The sequence below is a fragment of the Corythoichthys intestinalis genome, chromosome 1 (assembly GCF_030265065.1).
Source record: "Corythoichthys intestinalis isolate RoL2023-P3 chromosome 1, ASM3026506v1, whole genome shotgun sequence".
NCBI lineage: Eukaryota > Metazoa > Chordata > Actinopteri > Syngnathiformes > Syngnathidae > Corythoichthys > Corythoichthys intestinalis.
The window spans coordinates 17,163,921-17,169,920 of NC_080395.1; the positions used below are offsets into that span (position 1 = coordinate 17,163,921).

Below are 6,000 nucleotides of genomic sequence, written 5' to 3' on the forward strand. Positions count from 1 at the left end.
GTCGGGTTTTCGCCAGCGCGGGTCTGGCGGTTCGGCTGGTGTGATTCCGGCAAAATGGCTAAAACGTCAGATTCCTTCAAGCTGCAAGCGAGGGATTTCTCCATGCATTTTTTGGAAATGAAAAATCGCTAATACCTTAGGGATAGTATGACGGAAAATGTTTGCGGTTTTGAATCCTTGTCGTTTTCATACCACGGTAACCCTTGAAACTGGTAAGTCCAAGTCCAAAGTACTGAGATTTAGAGGTTACAGGTCGCATAATGGTGGAAAACATTTGGGAAATTATTTCTTTTTTTTGGTATCAAGATTATAGCACCTGAACAGGGACTGTGTACTAGGGCTGCAGCTATCGATTATTTTAGTAGTCGATTAATCGATGAACTAGTTAGTTCGAATCATTGAGCAATCGGATAAGGACCATAAAAATGTACAGTAACTGAGCTGAACTTCAAACTGGATAAAAATAAATAAATAAATGAGGATCTAAGTACAACAAAAGAACAACTGGCTAACTTACATAGCAAAAGTCCGCTAACTTAAATGCTGTAAAATGCAAACTTTTTTTTTTTTTTTTTTTTAACAATGCTCTCAACAATTGGTGACAACTCATATTCCCACAAAAATCTACCTATAAATTACAAATGTATTGAAAAAGCATTAGCTAAAACATAAAGTTAGCTTATGTTGGTCTTAACAGGGAGCAGCTGGATTCAGCCATGTGAAATGAGTTTTGTCATATTCACTGTTGCCATTAGAGGGCAGTGTATCCCCCCAAATCAATGAAACTAAATGCAAACACTTTCAAAACAAACCATTACGACGTCACTTTAATTAAACGAATACCCAAAGGAGCAAAATTTTCTTTCTTTCTAATCGAATTACTCGAGTTAATCGATTAATCGTTGCAGCACTATTTTGTACACTCTTTATATCAACTGTATTTAACTCATTTGCTCCCAAAAATGTATAGAGACATTCTATTTTTAATTGTTTCAGTGTCCCAAAGACGTATTTATACGTCTTTTATGTTTTTTTTTTTTTCACAAGAGACATCTCTAGGTTCTGATGCAACTTAGCTCCAAAGCACAATGCTGAAAATCCATTTTAAAGCAATAAACCTGGCCACTGGAGGGCAGTAGCGCATTTGGTAAGACCCGCAATCCGATTCAACGGAACGAACGGCTGGGCCACACGGCCGGGGCGCCATTGGAAGACCACCGAATGGACGACAAGGAGGACTTCCAGGATGCCAGGCGATGGACAACCAAGTGCAACGACCAGGAGGACGTCCAGGATGCCAGGTGACGGACGACCAAGCAGAACAACCGGGACCACCAGTGCAGCGGACGATGCCGTTGAGTCCGTGCTGCTCGCCGAGCAGAGCCCGCACCACCATGCTCGGCCGCTTGCGTGCCCCGCTACCCTCCAGTGTCCCGCGACTCAGCCGGAAACACGCACGGCCAAACAGGTTACGCCCCAGGAACACAACATGCCTCACACAAATCCCCAGGCGAACTCCGCCACGAGGCTGTGGTCACCACAAAAGAAAGACTCCAAAAAATCCATCTGGATGGGACAGGCAGCGATGACGGAAGAGTTTACCCCGGCTGTCGCCGCCACAACAGCATCATCTCTCAGTTCAATAGTTTAGTTATGTGTAAATAAATTGTTACTTTGCTATCAAAAGCTCTATTTGTCTCGTTGTTTATGTTATTTTATAGAAGGAAAACATTATTCAGATGTTTGGGATGTCACAAAAGCAAAAAATAGCTGTTTTAAAGTCAAAGTTTGAAATGTATTCTTTTAAAAAAAGCTCAATTTCTCTGTTTTTTCAGCAGAAATTGGAAAATTGCTCAAACTAAGCTATAATGCTGATTTCTAAAGAATGGGAAAAGATATGAAGTAACTTTTTTTCCTGCTGAAAGAAGAGAGTTTAATCTTTCTAGTGCTGCAATGATTAATCGATTAACTCGAGTATTCGATTCGAAAAAAAATATTTGAATTAAATTTTGTTGCTTCGAGTATTCGTTTAATTAAATTGGCGTTGTAATTTTTTATTTTGAAAGTGTTTGTATTTAGTTTTATTGATTAGGGTGGATACGCTGCCCTCTGGTCTGCCTCTTTTCACATGGCTGAATCCAACTGCTCCCTGTCAAGACCAACGCAAGCTAAGTTTTGTTTGAGCTAATGTTTTTTTTTTTTTTTTTTTAATGCATTTATTAATTAGTTTAAAGGTATATTTAGCAGTTTTTTGTGGGAATATGTGTCTGAACCATTTGTTAAGAGCTTTGTAGAAAAAAACAGCATTTTATAGCATTTAAGCTAGCGGACTTTTTCTATGAAAGTTAGCCCATTGTTCTTTTGTTGTACATAGATCCTCATTTAAAATATATATATATATATTTTGAGGTTCAGCTCAGATATTTTAAATTTTTCATGTTCCTTATCCGATTACTTGAGTATTCGAACTAACTAGTCCATCGATTAATCGACTACTAAAATATTCTGCTGCTAAATAAGCTGCAGCCCTAAATCTTTCTTTTGGTGGGTTCCATGTTTATATAGCAATAGATTAGAATTTTCTGTTGGCCTTGCAAAATCAGTCAAAATCCAGTAAAACGGCCGGGAGCGAAGTGGGTTGCACCGGTGAAAACAGCTGGGAGTGAATGAGTTAAATGTGCGTAGTCCAAAACCATTTATTTTTTAAGAGTAACATTTTAGTTGGTCTTGAAATTAGTTTAAAAAAAAAACAAACAGAATAATAATATGAAATATTTCTTTTATACTCTATTTGACAGCCCCAAAACCCTTAACGCACCTGCCAAAAACCTCACATTTTGATATTTTTGACTAAATTCTTGCAAAAAAAAAAAATACATCCAGACAGGTTTTGCGTGTTACTAGTTTAGGATTTAAAGTGTAAATACAAACGATTGTGCTTTAAAACCATAACACAGTAGTTTGAGGATTTCTTATTCGTAATATTTGGTTATTTGCGATGCGTTTGGGTGGTTGACTGCCGAATTCGGAGCTGTCCACGGTGCTGAAACATTCACATGGGCGCACTTGCAACTCGGCAAAAAAACTACTAACACTATTAACACCATCACGAGAGTATAAAATCAAGGACAATTCACGCGCAGCTGCCACAACAAACGATCGCGAATCAAAATCAAAGTTGATTCCATTAAACGCACAACGAAATGAATTGGTAGGGAAGGAAATTGGCAGCGTAGAAGAAGAAAATGATGAATATAAAGAAAAAAAGACCAACCTGAGCGGGTTTTATCCTCACGTCTGGCTTTCAACGTACAGCAATAGATTCCTCTCGCTCGCTCACAGATGTCCGCGCGCACGCCAAGGAACACGCACGCGCGAGCCGGTGATGGCGGCAGGACGTTTCCGGTTTGAGGTTCTACACAATAAAGCAACGAGTGAGAATTACTTTAAAATTCAACCTGTTTTGACGTCGTATGTTGTTCACTTCTATTAAAATGATATATATTTTTGAAAATTTTATTTAAAAAAACGTGTCATCAGACGAACGCAACATTTATCTGCATTCAATGCAGTTTCTTTACTTAATTCTAGCAATTCAAGACACACGGAAAATTGCAGTATGCGAAGAAACGCTCTTGCAACGCAAATTAAACTTGTGTTCGTAGTGTATGTTTAATGAGCATCTGTGAGAATTGTTTTATTTTCATTTCGCTCTTATTTTGACGATTTACTCACCCAGTTTCCGGCCGGAGGCTCGGTGACAAAATGGCCGCGCCCTCCGACGTCACAAATCACGGATTAAACAGGGGCAAACACAATACACATTTCGTTTCTATAATACACTCAGGAGTAAAAAATGTTTTTATTAGTAATCTACTCATTTTGTTATCAAAATTATACCTCCAAAAATGTAAATTTAGCAAGCTGTTACCCTCTTTCTCTCACTTTTATGCTCCATAAATCTGTTAAAAAAAGTCAAAGAATCTGAAAGCGGTGGAAAATATTTAATGTTTGTGAAAAGCTAAACTTTTTTGTGAATAATTGCTGACTGTATTATTGTTTTTTCCCCCTGATGTGCAATGTTTGGAATATTTATACCCCCTGGTATATTTGTTTTATTTTTTTATTTATTTTTTGTTTTGTATTGTTGATTGTTTTTCTGGCTATTTTTGGTTTGTATTTTGTTTGTTCTGTTTATCATGTTGTTGTTAATAAAATTTTTTTTTTTAAAAAAACACAATACACAACACAAGACAATCATGTCAGCGGGTAAAAATAAGGAGTATTATTATTATTGGGAGTAGTATTTAATGCCCACGTTTTTTTTTTTATTGTTGTATTTTTTCTAGGGTTGTCAAACGATTAAAATTTTTAATCGAGTTAATTACAGCTTAGAAATTAATCGTAATTAATCGCAATTCAAACCATCTATAAGATATGCCATATTTTTCTGTAAATTATTGTTGGAATGGAAAGATAAGACACAAGACGGATATATACATTCAACATACGGTACATAAGTACTGTATTTGTTTATTATAACAATAAATCAACAAGATGGCATTAACATTATTAACATTCTCTGAAAGCGATCCTTGGGTAGAAAAACTTGTAGTTCTTAAAAGATTAATGTTAGTACAAGTTATAGAAATTTTATATTAAAACCCCTCTTAATGTTTTCGTTTTATTAAAATTTGTAAAATTTTCAATCAAAAAATAAACTAGTCGCTCGCCATTGTTGATGTCAATGATTACGCTATACTCACTCCCCAAACCCATAAAATCATTTGGAGCCAAGCGCCAGCAGAGGGCGCCAAACAAAAAACGAGTGACAAGCGGACATTACACTGCTGTCATTTTAATCTGTTTGAGCGGGGCATGTACGTTAATTGCATCAAATATTTTAACTGGGGCTGTCAAACGATTAAAATTTTTAATCGAGTTAATTGCAGCTTAAAAATTAATTAATCGTAATGAATCGCAATTAATCGCAATTCAAACCATCTATAAAATATGCCATATTTTTCTGTAAATTATTGTTGGAATGGAAAGATAAGAAACAAGACGGATATATACATTCAACATATGGTACATAAGGACTGTATTTGTTTATTATAACAATAAATCAACAAGATGGCAGTAACATTATTAACATTCTGTTAAAGCGATCCATGGACAGAAAGACCTGTAGTTCTTAAAAGAAAAATGTTAGTACAAGTTATAGAAATTTTATATTAAAACCCCTCTTAATGTTTTCGTTTTAATAAAATTTGTAAAATTTTCAATCAAAAAATAAACTAGTAGCCCGCCATTGTTGATGTCAATAATTACTTACACAATGCTCATGGGTGCTGAAGCCTATAAAATCAGTCGCACCCAAGCGCCAGCAGAGGGCGGCAAAACTCCATAAAACACAACAAGTGAGCGTTTCACTGTACTGTCATTTAAATCTGTCTGAGCGGGGCATCTGCGTTAATTGCGTCAAATATTTTAACGTGATTAATTTAAAAAAATAATTACTGCCCGTTAACGCGATAATTTTTGACAGCCCTAATTTTTTCATTTTTGATGGTGAAATGATGATTTTTTTAAATTAATGAATTTACAGTTAAGACAGCTAAGATTATATATATATGTATATATAAAAATTTTGTACCCCAAACATATTTAATTAAAGCTAATTACTGAAATTCTCTTATTCAAAAAATACTTTGTACAACAATTTTTCACGACTGCTTTGCAGTTATAATTGCTAAAAATGGTACAAGGAAGCGAAATAAACTGATTGGAAGGAAGGGGGAGAGCTTTGAAAGTTTCAAAGGGACCATACGGCGTTTTTAAGAGTTCACTTAAAATACTTAAATTTGCTGAAAACAAACACATTTATGTCTAAAAGGCAAGATTTTACATTCGTTTTATTAGCACAAAAACTTCCATTCATTCCTGTTAATATCCAACACAAGTGGCCTGATATCAACAAGAAGCTGCCCTTAAATAACC

General features: G+C 35.6%; 1 protein-coding gene across 2 annotated transcripts in view; it reads right to left on the bottom strand.

Moving 5' to 3' along the window:
• The window catches only part of LOC130917022 (synaptosomal-associated protein 25-A-like), an 84,404-nt gene extending 80,999 nt beyond the window's left edge, over positions 1-3,405 (bottom strand). For both annotated transcript variants that reach the window (XM_057838077.1, XM_057838070.1), the window contains exon 1: positions 3,275-3,405. The gene's annotated coding sequence lies outside the window, so the exon portion shown is untranslated. The remainder of the gene's footprint in view (positions 1-3,274) is intronic.
• Positions 3,406-6,000: the final 2,595 nt, after the last annotated feature.